The sequence below is a fragment of the Engystomops pustulosus genome, chromosome 5 (genome assembly GCF_040894005.1).
Source record: "Engystomops pustulosus chromosome 5, aEngPut4.maternal, whole genome shotgun sequence".
In the NCBI taxonomy this organism is placed as follows: domain Eukaryota; kingdom Metazoa; phylum Chordata; class Amphibia; order Anura; family Leptodactylidae; genus Engystomops; species Engystomops pustulosus.
Genome location: NC_092415.1, coordinates 39,120,733 through 39,138,930, shown reverse-complemented (window position 1 = coordinate 39,138,930; position 18,198 = coordinate 39,120,733). Strand labels below are relative to the sequence as shown.

Sequence of the window (18,198 nt, the reverse complement as noted above, 5' to 3'; positions counted from 1 at the left end):
CATGACTTGCAGGAAACCTTATGATATGATGTTGGATTAAAACCAAACCAGTATATCTATTCCAGAAAGAACAGATTCGCAACTATAGACAGCGCTGTTTCAACCTGGTTAGGTCTCTTCAGTACAGCGTAGGAAACAGTTTTTTTAAATGGGACTAGTGATGAGCTGACCCGAACAGCTGGAGTCCATGGTAAACTTTGTAGCCTTGATTCCTCAAACCCAGACTTCAGCAAGAAGTTCCAGTTCGGTGTTTGGCTTAGCCCTCACTGGTAAAACCTGTTATCGGTGTTGGTGATGATTGTGGGTGTCAGTTTAAAGGCCACTGGAAAAGTGCTTGTACCACAAAAAACTCTATGATTGTCACTCAACTTGACATTATTGGGCTAAAAGGCAGCGCTGCGGAGGCATTTAAAGGGTAACACCCACTTTTGGTATCCAGACCCAAACCCTGACAAAATTTTCAGATCCCAAACCTTAAATTGACTTGAACTGAACTAGTTAAGTAGAATAATCAAAATTGTTTACTTTTTGGCAGATCCCATTTTGAAATGGATAATCATTGTCAAACATAGAGAAGTTCTCCGTAAAGTTTTACTGATGTTCTATAGTTATAATTGGTCATCAGAATCCTGCCCCCTATAGAATCCTGCAGCATCCATTGCATCTTGTGGGAAGATGTTAGAGATAGAAGGCTTCTTGGCCTATAGCAATGTCTGACTGCTTAGAGCTGTCATCCTGATCTGCTCCAGTCCTCACTGTGTATTACATTAAAATCAATGTCCAGGCACCATTTAGTAGTGTAAAGCATACAATGGGAACCAATAACTTTGTGTGGGGTGACACAAATACTTGGTGATACACAAAGAGGGCACTGCATGTAAAGGAGGCACTAAAAGGGCCAATATTATTCTGTAAATTGGGGAACTAATAGTTGGAGTGCAAAGGGGGGCATTGGTACAAAGTGATGACCAAAAGAAGCCATGCAATATGAGAAGATGATACTAGTGATAACTAGAGCCCCCAAGGTGGTTTGCACCACTTCTCCTAATATTTCTCTATGCAATGGCAAAATAGTTACATCTACACAGTTTTCCAAAGACTAGAGTAAATAGTAAATTTTATATGCATTGTTAGAGTTGGAAGAGTAGGTAAAAGCTTTGGTACTTGTTCCCAGATCTTTTTAGATCTTGGCAACAACCCATATTTTTGTGTTCAGATGTGTAATATAAAAATGAACATTGCAATGAAATGCATTCATGACATGCAATTAGCCTAATAACATGATGTGGGATTAAGCCAAACCAGTATATCTATTCCCATAAGGAACAGATTCCCAACTGTAGACAGCACTGTTTTGTTGTTTTTGTATCTCATCAGTAAAGTATAGGGAACTGGTTTAGCTGAGTGAGAGGCTTTAGACTATTGTCGGGAAGTAAAAGCTCTCTTTTCATAGAATTTGCCAATTGAAGCTGCCTTGCAGGCATGGGGAGACTTACGGCCATTGACACCCCACTGGAAGATTCTGGGAAATATGCAAATATTTTTTCCAGGATAGGATAAGGAAAACATTGCCTCTTTTAGATACCTTGTACAGCAGCCCCCCTTGTAAGCATGACTTACTAAAAATCTTAATCCTTGTAGAAAAGTTCTCATTCGGCAGTCACAACATTCCCCTAGGCCTGCGGAATTAGAAAATATAGCGCAGGTTACTTATCTAGTTAAGTCAATGTCTTTATTTTATAGACCGCTAATGTGGACCTTTGCCCCTGGGAAGGAACATTCACTGCAAGAACAGAGTGCTGAGGTTACAAATCTAGAAACACTACAAAGATTTAATGAATACCCCAGGCCCACCCCCAGAAGGCATAAAGGATAAGTTAATATTGGTCAAATTCCTTTGGAGGATCTATTCTATTGAGTGATAAATGTTTGTTTTAGGTTAAAGACATTCTACAAATATACACCATCTTTAATAAGTTATCATGCTGCAATATTTGAAGGAATACTTGAATGTTCATTTTGGTCACTCATTTGGTCCTTTATCCAAAATGTTGCCTCATCTGTATTCCACATGAAGTCATGAAAGCAGCCTACTGTATTCCTGTACTTAAAGCTTATACAAGTTAAACAGCTGGACGCACCCCAAAGAAAAGGCACACACAGAGCCTGCAGTCAAGAAATCAATAATGCATAGAGCTGCTATATACAATGAAGCATAAGCTTACATACCCAGTCAGAAGGTGTCCAGACGATTATCACCGTTATTTCCCATGGTACAGTAGATATAACTGCTAAATACTTTCCAATAACCACCAAACTTAATTAGATTTTTAGCTCAGTAACTAATATCTGTAAATATTAAAGATCTGTGTTGTGCTACTAAAATGAAAAAGTAAAGTCTTCACAAAGGGTTAAGTGGTAAAACTTGATATTCACTATAAATAGAATTTTTTCTATTTTATTTTGGGGGGGGGGGTGGAGAGATAAGACTCCTAGATCCATCAATTCTAAATTTTTTAGGACAGGAATATATGCAGGGCAAATAATATGATTAAACTCTAAATATTTTTTTTTTAAAAACTCCTTTTTTGTTTGATGCCCAGGAATCTTGCTCTGCCTCATTGTAAGTCGCCCCGATTTATGCTCATGCGTAAGCCATGGGAGAGCTGCTGCCAATCAGTGACTAGCACCATAGCTCCGATCATATGGCTACAGCACCAGTAAAAGGTCTACTGCGGCCCATTATTGACTAAGGGTTTGAAATGGATCCCTGGGGGAATGTTCCGGTGAGTTTCAATGTCTTTAAATTTCTTTAAGGTTTTTTGCATGGATTTTTAATAAACTTGTAGAAGATGGTTAATGTGAGTTGCTGTGTCATATACCAGTAATCGCTAAAGGTCAACTCTAGAGAACCTAGGGATCTACTGTGGGTACACATATGCAGTATTTTAAGTGAAAAAACTGTTAGGAGCATAAAGAGAATGGATAACAGAACAAGAGAATAAAGAGAATGGATAACAGAACAAGTATTCAGACCATGGACATTTTTTTTAATAATTTTGAAGGATCAGAAATAAATGTCCACTATGAGCTATCCAAGATAGATTCTCCATCTTTCTTTTGTATAAGACTGGCCAATCTATCCTTCAAGGTAAATATGGAGGGAAATTTGCATCATTTTTAAAATCTTTTCTCGTGAAAACAAGAGCTTATGAAGCTAAAAGAAGAGCAGATCCAACCAGAGGGGGCACACACTAGTATGTCATGCTTGGCTTATAATCCTTCATGCTGGTGGTAGATGTCTTTAAACTTACCCGTTCTCTGTATCACACCAGTATTCAAAAAGTTCATACCAAGTGTATCACTGTGGACCTTGATGCGGATGATAAATAAGACAGTTATATTATATGCAGCTTTAAGAGATGTTCATTTGTGAGTGAACCCATTAGAAAGTGAATCCATAGTATCTAATGCTTCATGGAACAAAGCCCCGGGGAATTTTTTCCCCTTTTGAAAATAATTGAAAAAAAAAGAGATGGTCAGTGAGAGAGGATTTATATCCTAAAATGGAGGTGCCCTCAGTTTGTGTCTGTGCATACAGAATTCTAATGAGGTGGACTGTTATTTTAAGACATATGCATATCATGGCTCATTGCAGAATCAGTGTGACTCAATGATTTGCTGTGATATTCTAAGTAGAGTAGCACTAAAATGCTCGGGTGCTCGTTATTCGAGACAAACTTTTCCTGATGCTCAAGTGCTCGTCTCGAATAACGAGCCCCATTGAAGTCAATGGGAGACCCGAGCATTTTTTAAAGGGACCATGGTTAGGGAATAAAATGTGTTATTTAATTGAAAAAGAATGTCTTCTGATAAGTTAGCAGATGTATGCAAACATCTGCAATCTATTCTTCACTGTTCCGCATGTATATTTTCTCCCGACAAGTTAGCAGATGTGAAGAACAGTGAAGAATAGAATAAAAACAGTGAACACAGGATCATTTAAGTGAAAAACGCAGTGAAAAACACAGTGAAGAATAGATTGCAGATGTTCGGCACATCTGCTTACTTGTCGGGAGATACGCTGTCCCGGGATCCGCTCCTCTTCTTCCACTGAAGTCTCCCCGATCTCTCTGCCCTTCCCGATGTCTCTGTGCCGCTGCCCCAATGTCTCCGTGCCCGCCGCTGCCCCGCTGTCTCCGTGCCCGCCGCTGCCCCGATGTCTCCGTGCCCGCCGCTGCCCACGATGTCTCCGTGCCTGCCGCTGCCCCGGTGTCTCCGTGCCTGCCGCTGCCCCGCTGTCTCCGTGCCTGCCGTTGCCCCGCTGTCTCCGTGCCTGCCGCTGCCTGTGCTGCTCCCCGGTGTCTCTGTGCTGCTCCCTGGTGTCTCTGTCCTGCTCACCGTGTTCTTCAATGTGTTCTTCACATACTATTTTGTTCGCACCGTTCCGTGCATATCTTCCGACAAGTAAGCAGGTGTGCCGAACATCTGTAATCTATTCTTCACTGTGTTTTTCACTGTGTTTTTCACTTAAATGATCCTGTGTTCACTGTGTTTTTCACTTAAATGATCCTGTGTTCACTGTATTCACTGTTTTTATTCTATTCTTCATTGTTCTTCACTGTGTTTTTTTAATGAAATGCTCCATCTCGAGAAGGGGAAATACTCGTCCGAGCAACGAGCCGTTTCGAGTACCTTAATACTCGAACGAGCATCAAGCTCGGACGAGTATACTCGCTCATCTCTAATTCTAAGATGTTTTTACTTTATCATGCCATCAAAATTCCTTCATATGATGCTGATTAACTGACTTATGCTGTTGTATTGATTGTTTGCTTTGATACTGATGTCATTAAGATCTATAACATTCACATTTTAAGCAGAGTGCATCAACTAAAGGGCCAAAAAGACAGTTATCTACTGATCCTTCAAGGGGTCGTCAGGGATTAAGAAAGAAAAGTTGTGTATTGGTGGTGTATTGAAACAAAAAACATCTTAAACTCTCCTGTCTCCATGCACCCGTTCTCTATGCCACCTGTTACTGCCAGCCCTTGTTTGTACAGTGACGTCAAGTCCATAGAGCTTGCACTTCTACAGCAGAAGATTGGAGCCACAGTGACGTGCATCGCTGCCGATTTCAGTATACCGAGGCCGGCAGTAATGGGCAGAGGCACGGTTGAATGGAAGCACGGAGAGTGTTGAATATAAGTTGTATATTGTTTTAATACACCCCCAAACCATTTATAAACTTCTTTCTAATGCCCCACAACCCCTTCTAGTACAATTTTCTCATGATAAACTCCTGGTTCAAGTGTCAGATGCGAATTGTAACATTTTGCCTATGGACCGTTAAGGACCATTGCTGTTCCAGTGCATACATGGGCCCGCTGTTATTAGATCTCAAGTTGTGTAGAGATCCACTGCCAATCTACTGATAATGAAGAACTGGTTTCTTGGGAATGCAATAATTTTTTTGTCTTAAATCATTTTAACTTATTTTAACAATTTTTGTAAAATGATACAAAGACTCCAAATGTAACTTCACTCCCTATGCGCTGATGTTTTAGAGACTTACAACAATGAATAAATGAAATGACTTTTATAATAGCATTGCACCTCATATTTTTTTTTCTCTCTACCGTCTCCTCATCTTCTGTCAATCAAAATGAGTTTTTACCCTGCCATAATTTAAGGTTAGCTTCAAAGAAAATTAATCTAGGAAAAAAGAAAAACATGCAGTTTGTTCCGCTGAAATAACATCCATTTCACTTGTTCCTCTTAAAACTAATCTCACTGTCTATGATATTGGCTATTTTCGCTAAATGTAGCAAAATTGGAATCTGAATCAAAGCCTACAGAGGACATGGAGAAAATAAAGTGCTTGTTTCACAAGTGTTTTGTATCATATAAATTAAAAATTGTTTCAAGTGCTGTAACTCATGAGACTCGGAGCTTTATGACCTTTGATTCATCTTTAATACAAGCTGATTGCCATAGGGGAAATTTGGCACAGTAGAATATTATACAGGTAGGTTTTTTATAGAAATAAATGGTATACTGTATATGAAGAAAGTTGGTATTTTGTTAATCACAAACACTTTATAAAGTATGATTGATGCCATGTCTAAAGTTTTGAAATTCACGTTGTAAGAAATGTTTTTGTGATAAAACGGAATTTCCATAGCTAAACATACTATAAGAGGAATAATAATAATTATAATAAAAAGAATATAGTAACCTAATTAATACCAACACTCAATATTTGGTGACTTAAAGCACCAATCAATTTAAACCTTTTAATTAATAACCTACCTGAAAATACTTAAATGAATATTAAGAAGACAATGGGGGTTTATGTAACAATGGCCCCCAATTATCAAAAATAGTGCAATAAAAATCACCTGTAGAGGGTGCAGTGTTTGACAGATTCATGTAATATGGGAAGTAAGTTCTTCATGAATCTGGCACTGTCTGCACTAATCAGACAGAGCGCACAAACTTTTTTTGGTACACCTTTAACATAGGGCATTTGGCACACTTAGGACACACTTTGGACACTGCATGAGAAATGTGGCACACGATCCAACTGTGCACCAGAACATCACTTTCAGTGCAGAATTTTGTGTTGAGTCAGGTATAGTGCACCCGCAACACAAATGTACACTTTATAAATACAGGGTACAGCAGTTTGCACTAAAAAGAGCATGCAAAGTCGGACAAAAACTGGCACAGGGGCTTTAATAAATGTGCCCCAATGTGTTGTAACAATTTTTGAAGCACCCCATTAATGTTGTAACCTTTTTCCCTTTTGTGCCCTGGTAGATGTAATGGGGAAGAGAACACGGAAACATCTGGCAGATTGTCTAGAACCTGCACCAGAACACTTGTGTAGGTTAAAGCAAAATACTACAGCAGCAATGGCTAGGCTAGATTTGAATACCGGTTTGAGTGACGCACCCAAATTATTAACAAGTCAGAACCAAATCGATGGTCTTAAAGGGTCTTTCACATTTCGGCAAATATATTTAATTGTTTATATAATGAAAAGTTATCCAATTTTCTAATATAGTTATTATCAATAACTAATATCAATATCAATGCCGCACAGATTTCCTACATTACAGATGTAGAAATGTATGTAAAAAATCAGCAATGTTTGACCTATCATACTAAATGCAGTTTGCCTGTGTAGTGTATAGAGGGCGCCAAATTCAGAATTTATGGCACCTGTTTTTCATGAATCTGGCTCTCCCTGCACTGCCCCGACAGAGTACACCAACTATTTTTAGGCACATTGTTAGCATGGGGCGTGTGACACAATTCTGTTGAACCTTGCATGTTAAATCTGGCGCATGGTCCGACTGAGCACGAATTTGTGTTGCATGCTGCCTAGTGGTCATGTGCGACACAATTGTGGTGCAGACACTTCTTAAATACTTGTGCAAGTGGTTTGCACCTGAAAAAAAACATGCAGAGTCACATGGAAAACTAGCGCAAAGCCCTAGTGAAAATTGTAGAAACCAGAAAGGGGAAGATAATGGGGCAGATTTATCAAGTGTCTGAAAGTCAGAATATTTCCAATTGCCCATGGCAACCAATCACAGCTCCCCTTTAAAATATTCATGAGCACTGGTGAAATGAAAGCTGAGCTGTGATTGGTTGCCATGGGCAACTGGAAATATTCTGACTTTCAGACTGCTTGATAAATCTGCCCCACTGTTTCCTTCCTTTTTCTCCACCTTCCTTGTCCATTTATCCATAAAGTTTCAGGCCTGTGAACTGTTGCAGTTGACAGAGATAGTAAATGGTCTTCTTTATTGACAGATAAAATAAATGTACAAAAATTATATATTAATAAAAATGAAGTTTGTCACTAAGTTATATTTCTCTGCAGTCTCTAACTTGTGTCTATGGGCCATCAATAGGTCTGTGCAGTACCCCCAAAATACAGAGAATTCCTTCCATTTGTGCCTACTGTGTGTATGGGCCTATAAAAGTGTAGATTAGACAGGAACTACATTCATACTTTAATAAAGCAACACCTTCAAGTTCTTTGGTTAGGGAAAATACTATGCAGAGCATTAGCAGCTCTATTCTCTTTGCTTCTGTCTTTTTCACACTCATCTGCCTCCTACTGTTCCCCCTCCGATATCTCAGCTTAGATGATAGATTGACCATCAGCTCAGGCTGAAAATATACCTAATTGATGCATTGTTCTACATAAATCCCCCTACTTATAACCTCTACACAACAGAGCATACAAAGGAAAAAGACAGACATTAAACACCATAGGTGGTTCATATGCACTGCGGGGGTTATGCCCCTTACAAGCGACTGAATGGACTTTGAAAAGGAAACACTTTCAGTTATGAGTACGTTAGTTATGATGATAATACTGCATATTTAAGAGTGTTTTATCCCTCAAGTCCTTGCTTGCAAATTTTTGCGTGTATGTAAGTGAAGAATCCCTGCCAGTCTAAACAGAGGCTATTCCATCTATGCTTTTCCACCCACACCAAGCACAGATGTGTTTCCAGGATGAACCCATAGCCAAAAGATTGGCAAAGCTTACTTGAAAGGGAGGAGACAGGAGGAGCCTGACCCCTCCTCTGAGGATTTGAACCTTTTTAGTCATGTTAATTCCAAACCCATATGAGAAGACTAGAACTATAAACCATACATTATAGTTCGGGACCTTATACAGACTTTGTACTGGAGCCCACCAGCTTCAAGTTACACCACTACTCATGACAACACATGAGGACTCTATGAATTGAATTTATCAAGAATAGGAGCATATTGTGCCAACTCTCGATGTTTCTAATACCCAGATATACAATACAATTCAAAGTACTTTGGCCCACATGTATCACTTTTGTGCACTTAAGTGTAGTAGTTGCGCCTAAATTCTGGCGCACTTTTGTGCCAGAATTATCTGAAGCTATAACCATCTGTGATAAGTTAATTTCCTGCCTCTTATTAATCACTTTATTTTAACACAGTTTAGGCGCAATTTTGGCGCAGTTTCTACACTTACATGTGCTCCTCTCTGCTTCTCCCACATCCCAGAATGAAGATAACGCTCACAGCAGCACCCAGGTGTGTAACACCCAGCACCCAGTGATCTCCTCAGCAGTGGCTTCTGCTGGAGGGGATCCCCCAGTGCTGGTCTCCTGCTGCTCCCCTGTAATTCTGCACAGTATCCCCCTCAGACACCAGTGGGGTCATCCTGCTACACAGGGGACACTTGTCTGTAGTATCTGCAAAATTCTGCAAAATTCTCTCCTGTCTTGCTCTGAGCTGAGGATTTTGCAAAATGTTTTGTGAATAGAAGGTGATGAACTAACTGTAAATAGTCTGCAGGCAACGTTTGTAATGTTGGTACTAGTGTCTGCAGTGTCTGACTGAGCTCTTCTGCAGGGGATGAACTGCTCTGCACAGGGGTACAGTGCTTACTTCTCAGTTAACACCACCTTTGGGCTGGAGTGTTTTTGAGCCTGAATGAAAAGTCGCAAGTGATGAACATCATTAGGCGCAGCAAAACATCTCAATTGGTAGGGTAAATGAGGGAAACATGGTTATATTTGCTGCGCAGCTAGTTTGGCATTTACTCACAAAAATGGAGCAAAAATGGTACACCAGGTTAAAAGGGCACAAAAACAACAGAAAAAACGAGTGATACATGTGACCCTTTATTCTATATATTGGGGCAGATTTATAAAAAGGGGCTTATTCTGCACCAGATTCATATAAGAGTCTGGTGCCCCATAATAAATTTGGTACAGTATAAGACTGTCTAGTCGTACACTGCACCTCCTATTAGTTAGCTTACTTTATGCCAGAAAGTTAGGACAAAATTCTGTAGGTCAGGAGTATTTCTGGTGCATGGACCTTTGTGGCATAAGGCCATGCCCCCTTTTTATATGCCCTGTCCTCTTTGTCAAGCTAATCATATGAGTGCCAGAAAACTGTCTAACACCCTTTAAAAATGTGGTGCAGACACTTTTTTAGTGCAAACTACGACAAAATTCTGTCATAGACAGATTAATAAATCTCCCCCATTGTATATTATAAGAGGCTCAGATTATTTCCCTGAATTGTGTAGAATTGTGCTACAACCTGAATTGGGAACTTGCACAGGCAACAGCTAATGCCCTGGCGAGCAGAATCCTTGATGGCCCCACTCCTTCGCGAGCTCCTTACCCCAGTGCAAGCCTTGATAAATCCCTCATGTTCTTACTTTTTGCCTCCTCTCTATGGTCTGACCTTTGTGCATAAGGCTTAAAAAAATGTTATTTGGTTTAATAACTATAAGCTTCTAATATTCTAAGATAGTTTTACTTCTTTTGATGTATGGAAAATGTTTGGATAAAAGAAATTGAATTTTACATATATTACAATAGTTGGCTATTGCCTTTGGAGGAAAAAAAAACCCTTCCAATGTAGTTGCAATGCAAACATTGATTAAACTCTTTAGTGTTCATGAAACTGACAGGATTTCAAAGGAGGAAATATAAAACTTGAGGCTGCAGCACCATAGTGACATTTCACTCTATAAAGCTGCCAATATTGTAATCCGGCACGTAAATCATTCTCCCCGGTTCAATTTCATATCTTAACTTGTGTGGTAAATACAGTATTAAATTATTTTCTGCTTTGTAAATAAACTCTTCCTATTAGCTGTTTTGCATATGAATAATTTTAGGAAATATATCAGTGACTTTTAATTCCTTTGCAATTGACAGATATACAGCCCAGTGTGCAGATCCCTGCTGGTGCGCCGAGAAATCCAGCCCTTTCCTTTTATTGGGAGATTTTTCATCGCAAGCTTCCATTTATGGAAACAAGGTATTATTTTGTGGTAGTGATTGATATGGGAATTCCTAATGTTTGTTTGAAGCAATATTTGTCAATAAAAAGGCTAAATACTCAAATAGTGCAGTGGTCTGAATCCGTTCTTTATTGAAGAGCTTTCATACTCTTATTGACTTGCTGTCCAAATGTTGTTACTTACCTGATGATCCCAGAGTTTAAGTGGTATAGACACTGGTATTGAGCAACCCATTTTACAGGGTGTGCTTTATCGTGTAACCATGGCATTGATATATTTTATTTTTACCGAAGGCGGAATGTCCTGAACATGAGTGAACAAGCAAACAGGCTACATCTGGCTTGAAAACATCCCTTTAACATAATTAAACAATTCATAAGCAATGTTTTATTTTAAAATTTATTTCTTTTTTAAGGCAGGACACAAAACATGTTTTTTAAATACTGGTCAAATACTGCATATATCTTGTGGAAAATTTGGAGCCTGCCTGAAAAAAAAAAAAACATACTGACTTTCAAGGCTTTGTGAAGCCTCCATTAAAATAAAAAAATGTATAAAATATCATAACTATACAATGTATGATATAGGTAATGCCCTACTTAAGAACACCGGACTTACAGGCGACCCCTAGTTACAAACGGACCTCTGGATGTTGGTAATTTACTCTACTTTATTCGTAGGCTACAATAACCAGCTATAAAAGTTATCACAGGTGTCTGCAATTAAGATTTATTTTTAATCCTGGTTCTTATGACAATCCAACATTTTTAAAATCCAATTGTCACAAAATTTTGGCTGTGGTTACAATTATAAAAATTACAGTTCTGACTTATATACAAATTCAACTTAAGAACAAACCTACAGAACCTATCTTGTACGTAATGTGGGGACCGCCTGTATTATCAATTTATCAGTAATAACAATTCATAAATAAAAGTTCCCAAAAATTATTATTATTTATGTGTTCTTATTTTTGATAAATTTTTATTCCTTACAATTTAAAAAAAAGTTTTACTAAATATATAAGTCTTGAGTTAGTATAGTCTTTACTAGAGATGAGCGAACATGCTCGTCCGAGCTTGATGCTCGGTCGAGCATTAGGGTACTCGAAACTGCTCGTTGCTCGGACGAATACTTCGCCCGCTCGAGAAAATGGCAGCTCCCGCCGTTTTGCTTTTTGGCGGCCAGAAACAGAGCCAATCACAAGCCAGGAGACTCTGCACTCCACCCAGCATGACGTGGTACCCTTACACGTCGATAGCAGTGGTTGGCTGGCCAGATCAGGTGACCCTGGGATAGACTAGCCGCTGCCCGCGCTGCTCGGATCATTCTGTGTCTGGATGCCGCTAGGGAGAGAGCTGCTGCTGGTCAGGGAAAGCGTTAGGGTGTTCTATTAGCTTACTGTTAGGCAGGAGTGATTCTCAAAGAACCCAACAGCCCTTCTTAGGGCTACAATAACGTTCTACTTTTTTTATTTTAATTTGCATCTAGTACCATTTTGTGAGGAATTAGCAGGGGGACTTGCTACCGTTGTGTTTAGCTCTTAGTGGCACACATATCCATAGCAAAGACCGAAGTGGGAAAATTTAGTAGGGGTTGGATTTCAATTAGGCACTAACTCAGTGTCATCTCATCTGGCATAGTAGTGTGCTTTGATACTTGGCTAGAAAATAGCCATAGGAGAATACAAAGAGCTTACTTACGCATACAGTAGCGTTCTATATATTTGATTTCTGGTTGATCTGCTGGTGGCTGTACTTTCTGCAGTGCATGTACTAGCCAATTCTGAGCAATTTGTAGTGAGACTTGCGACCGCTGTGTTCTGCGCTTAGTGACGCACATATCCATAGCAAAGACCGAAGTGGGAAAATTTAGTAGGGGTTGGATTTCAATTAGGCACTAACTCAGTGTCATCTCATCTGGCATAGTAGTGTGCTTTGATACTTGGCTAGAAAATAGCCATAGGAGAATACAAAGAGCTTACTTACGCATACAGTAGCGTTCTATATATTTGATTTCTGGTTGATCTGCTGGTGGCTGTACTTTCTGCAGTGCATGTACTAGCCAATTCTGAGCAATTTGTAGTGAGACTTGCGACCGCTGTGTTCTGCGCTTAGTGACGCACATATCCATAGCAAAGACCGAAGTGGGAAAATTTAGTAGGGGTTGGATTTCAATTAGGCACTAACTCAGTGTCATCTCATCTGGCATAGTAGTGTGCTTTGATACTTGGCTAGAAAATAGCCATAGGAGAATACAAAGAGCTTACTTACGCATACAGTAGCGTTCTATATATTTGATTTCTGGTTGATCTGCTGGTGGCTGTACTTTCTGCAGTGCATGTACTAGCCAATTCTGAGCAATTTGTAGTGAGACTTGCGACCGCTGTGTTCTGCGCTTAGTGACGCACATATCCATAGCAAAGACCGAAGTGGGAAAATTTAGTAGGGGTTGGATTTCAATTAGGCACTAACTCAGTGTCATCTCATCTGGCATAGTAGTGTGCTTTGATACTTGGCTAGAAAATAGCCATAGCAATAGGATAGCATTGTTTGGTTTTAAAAACTCAAAAAAAAAAAAAAAACACAAAAAAAAAAAAAAAACACAAAAAAAAACAAAAAAAAGTAAAAAAAAAAATAAAGTTATAACTCTCATTTTAAAAATGTTTAACCCGAGGGCTAGGGGTAGAGGACGAGGGCGGGGACGTGGGCGTCCAACTACTGCAGGGGTCAGAGGCCGTGGTCCTGGGCGGGGTGAGACACCACCTGCTGATGAGGGAGCAGGGGAACGCCGCAGAGCTACACTCCCTAGGTTCATGTCTGAAGTTACTGGGACTCGTGGTAGAGCACTGTTGAGGCCAGAACAGTGCGAACAGGTGATGTCGTGGATTGCTGACAATGCTTCGAGCAATTTGTCCACCACCAGTCAGTCTTCCACGCAGTCCACCCATGTCACCGAAATCGCCACTCCTCCAGCTCCTGCACCTCAGCCTCCTCCCCCCCAGTCTGCCCCCTCCCAGGAAAATTTGGCATTTGAACCGGCATACTCTGAGGAACTGTTTTCTGGACCCTTCCCACAGTCACAAACCACTTGTCCGGTTGCTGCTGAGCAATTTTCCGATGCCCAGGTTTTCCAACAGTCACAGTCTGTGGGTGATGATGACCTTCTTGACGTAGTGGAAGTGTGTAAAGAGGTGTCCGACGATGAGGAGACACGGTTGTCAGACAGTGGGGAAGTTGTTGTCAGGGCAGGAAGTCCGAGGGGGGAGCAGACTGAGGGATCGGAGGATGATGAGGTGACAGACCCAAGCTGGGTTGAGAGGCCGGGTGAACACAGTGCTTCTGAGACGGAGGAGAGTCCTCGACCAGAACAGGTTGGAAGAGGCAGTGGTGGGGCCAGACGGAGAGGCAGGGCCAGAGCTGGTGCATCAGCGCCAAATGTGTCAACTAGTGAAGCTCCCGTGGCGAGGGCTCCTGCGGCGAGGGCTAGATCTTCAGAAGTCTGGAGGTTCTTTAAGGAAACACCGGATGACCGACGGACTGTGGTGTGCAACATTTGCCAAACCAGGCTCAGCAGGGGTTCCACCACTACTAGCTTAACTACCACCAGTATGCGCAGGCATATGAATGCTAAACACCCCACTCAGTGGCAACAAGCCCGTTCACCTCCGGCCGTGCACACCACTGCTCCTTCCCCTGTGTCAGCTGCTAGTCAGCCCCCTGCCCAGGACCCTGCCACAAAAACCCCATCGTCGCCTCCACGATCCTCCACAGCATCCACCAGCGTTCAGCTCTCCATACCCCAGACGCTGGAGCGGAAACGCAAATATAGTGCAACCCACCCGCACGCCCAAGCCCTTAATGTGCACATCTCCAGATTGCTTAGCCTGGAGATGCTGCCCTATAGGCTAGTAGAGACCGAGGCCTTTCGCAACCTCATGGCGGCGGCCGCCCCTCGGTATTCGGTCCCCAGCCGCCACTACTTTTCCCGATGTGCCGTCCCAGCCCTGCACCAGCACGTGTCAGACAACATCATCCGTGCCCTGACCAACGCCGTTTCTGACAAGGTCCACCTGACCACGGACACGTGGACGAGTGCTGCCGGGCAGGGCCACTATATATCGCTGACGGCACATTGGGTTAACTTGGTGGAGGCTGGGACCGAGTCTGACACTGGGGCTGCTCATATACTGCCGACGCCGAGGATTGCGGGGCCTACCTCGGTCCAGGTGTTTCAGGCCTACTATGCCTCCTCCTCCTCCCACCCCTCCTCCACCTCCTCCTCCGAACTACCATCCGTGGGCACGGCGCCATCAGTCGGTAGCTCTAGGCACAGCAGCAGTGACGTCGCTAAGCGACAGCAGGCGGTGCTCAAACTGCTGAGCCTAGGCGACAAAAGGCACACCGCCCAAGAGCTATTACAGGGCATCACGGCGCAGACTGATCTGTGGCTGGCACCGCTGAACCTCAAGCCGGGAATGGTTGTGTGTGACAACGGCCGTAACCTGGTGGCGGCTCTGCAACTCGGCAGACTGACACATGTGCCATGCCTGGCCCATGTGTTAAATCTGATAGTTCAGCGTTTCCTCAAGACATACCCCAATCTGTCTGATTTGCTCACGAAGGTGCGCCGCATCTGTGCGCATTTCAGGAAGTCCAGCCCAGATGCTGCCACTCTCAGGGCAGCGCAGCGCCGCCTCCAACTGCCCGCTCACCGACTGTTGTGCGACGTGCCCACGAGGTGGAATTCAACACTGACCATGTTATCCAGAGTTTACCAGCAGCGCAGAGCGATTGTAGACTGCCAGATGTCAACTTCCACCAGAACTGGTAGTCAGGTCAGTCAGCTTCCTCAAGTCTACAATGAGGAGTGGACGTGGATGTCTGATATCTGTCAGGTGCTGAGTAACTTTGAGGAGTCAACACAGATGGTCAGTGGCGATGCCGCCATCATCAGCCTCACCATCCCGCTGCTTGGCCTGTTGAAAAACTCTCTGGTCAGCATGAAGTCGGAAGCTTTGCGCTCCTCACAAGAGACAGGGGAAGAATATTCCCTTGTTGATAGCCAAAGCACCCTCAGGTCTGTTTCTCAGCGCATATCGGAGGAGGTGGAGGTGGAGGAGGATGAGGAGGAAGAGGAGGAGAATGTTGGTGAGACACAAGAGGGGACCATTGTTGAGTCCTTTACTGTTCAGCGTGTATGGGCAGAAGAAGAGGAGTTGGAGGAGTTGGAGGAGGAGGAAATGGACAGTCAGGCCAGTGAGGGGAGTGAATTCTTACGCGTTGGTACTCTGGCGCATATGGCAGATTTCATGCTAGGCTGCCTATCCCGTGACCCTCGCGTTCAAAGAATTTATTCCAGCACCGATTACTGGGTGTTCACTCTCCTGGACCCACGGTACAAGCAAAATCTTCCCACTCTCATCCCTGGAGAGGAAAGGAGTGTGAGAATGCATGAATACCAGCAGGCCCTGGTGCACAAGCTGAAACAGTATTTCCCTTCTGACAGCGCTAGCGGCAGAGTGCGTAGTTCTGCGGGACAAGTAGCGAGGGAGAGTAGGCGAGCAGGCAGCTTGTCCAGCACTGGCAAGGGTACGCTTTACAAGGCTTTTGCCAGCTTTATGTCACCCCAGCAAGACACTGTCACCTGTCCCCAGTCTCGGCAGAGTAGGGCTGATCTTTACAGAAAGATGGTGAGGGAGTACGTAGCTGACCATACCATCGTCCTAAATGATCACACAGCTCCCTACAACTACTGGGTTTCAAAGCTGGACATGTGGCACGAACTGGCGCTGTACGCCTTGGAGGTTCTTGCCTGCCCTGCCGCTAGCGTGTTGTCCGAGCGGGTTTTCAGTGCAGCTGGTGGCATCATCACCGATAAGCGTACACGCCTGTCGACTGACAGCGCTGACAGGCTGACGCTTATTAAAATGAATAAAGGCTGGATTTCTCAGAATTTCCAATCTCCACCAGGTGAAGGAAGCTCAACCTGAATAATTGATCCACTCCTCCTCCTCCTCATTTTCCTCCTTCTCCTCCTCTTTGTACAGTAAAGCAGAGGAAAATGGCTATTTTTTGACAGGGCCCACTGGCTCTTGCTATAGTACTTCATGCATTTAATTTTTCTGGAGGGCCACCTACCCGGTCCTCTGTTTGAAACAATTTTTGTGAGTGCCACATACAGGCACTCAATCTATTCCATTTTACTGCAGGGCCACCTACCTGCTCCTCTGGTTTGAAACATTTTTGGGACTGCCACATACAGGCACTCAATCTATTCCATTTTACTGGAGGGCCACCTACCTGCTCCTCTGGTTTGAAAAATTTTTGGGACTGCCACATACAGGCAAAGGCCTACTATACCTCCTCCCACCCCTCCTCCACCTCCTCCTCCTCCGAATTACCATCCGTGGGCATGGCGCCATCAGTCGGTAGCTCTAGGCACAGCAGCAGTGCCGTCGCTAAGCGACAGCAGGCGGTGCTGAAACTGCTGAGCCTAGGCGATAAAAGGCACACCGCCCAAGAGCTATTACAGGGCATTCCACATCAAAGTTGTTAACTTTGTCGCCACCCTGCTGTGTAATCCACAAAATATACTTGCAAACTTTTACCATTTAGGGATATTATTTCAGCGCTTCTTGCGCATCTGTTTACATTCCCCTCACCCGCCATATCCTAAACTTATAAGAACGCTACTACACTTGATCTTATACAAAAGGTTCTTAGAAGTGCTGTTTGGGGAGTAGCCTAGAGACAGGGGCTTGGATTGGCAAAAGCTCGCCTGGCTGCAGAGCGCCAGCTCCATCCCAAGATCCAACTAACATAGTTGCAGCACCTTTAATCTACTACTAGTTCACTGCCTCCATAATAATAATAATAATAATCTTTATTTATATAGCGCCATCATATTCCGTAGCGCTTTACAAATCATAGGAAACAAATACAAATGTATTGTAACAGAGCACAACATTTGTATGGAACAACAGGAGTGAGGTCCCTGCTCGCCAGAGCTTACGGTTTATGAAGATGATGGGGTAACACGAGGTAAAAGAATATTTAACGGTCAAGCCATTCTTCTTAGGGAATAGAACAAAATATAATAAATGGAATTGCTGTCGCTTGAACCACTCAGCCGTCATCTTATATACCAGGTCCAGGGTGAATGGGACTGCAGAGAAGTCTAGTGCCTGTTGGTTGCTGGATAACAGATGGGAGGACGACACAGGACGGGTTAGTAGAAGAGTTAAAACTTCATGCAGTTAATGAGTGTTATAGGCTTGCCTAAAGAAATGGGTTTTAAGAGCACGTTTGAAACTTTGGAGGTTAGGTATTAGTCTGATAGTCCAGGGCAGAGCATTCCATAGAATT

At 42.8% G+C, this 18,198-nt stretch overlaps 1 long non-coding RNA gene across 4 annotated transcripts in view; it reads left to right on the top strand.

Annotated features, from left to right (window-relative positions):
- LOC140133987 (uncharacterized) overlaps positions 1–10,914 on the top strand; it is a 153,011-nt gene extending 142,097 nt beyond the window's left edge. For 3 of the 4 annotated variants that reach the window (XR_011856009.1, XR_011856010.1, XR_011856012.1), the window contains exons 3-4: positions 2,604–2,786; positions 10,746–10,914. This is a non-coding gene — a long non-coding RNA (uncharacterized lncRNA). The remainder of the gene's footprint in view (positions 1–2,603; positions 2,787–10,745) is intronic. The other variant, XR_011856011.1, reaches the window with a different exon arrangement.
- The last annotated feature ends 7,284 nt before the right edge of the window (positions 10,915–18,198 follow it).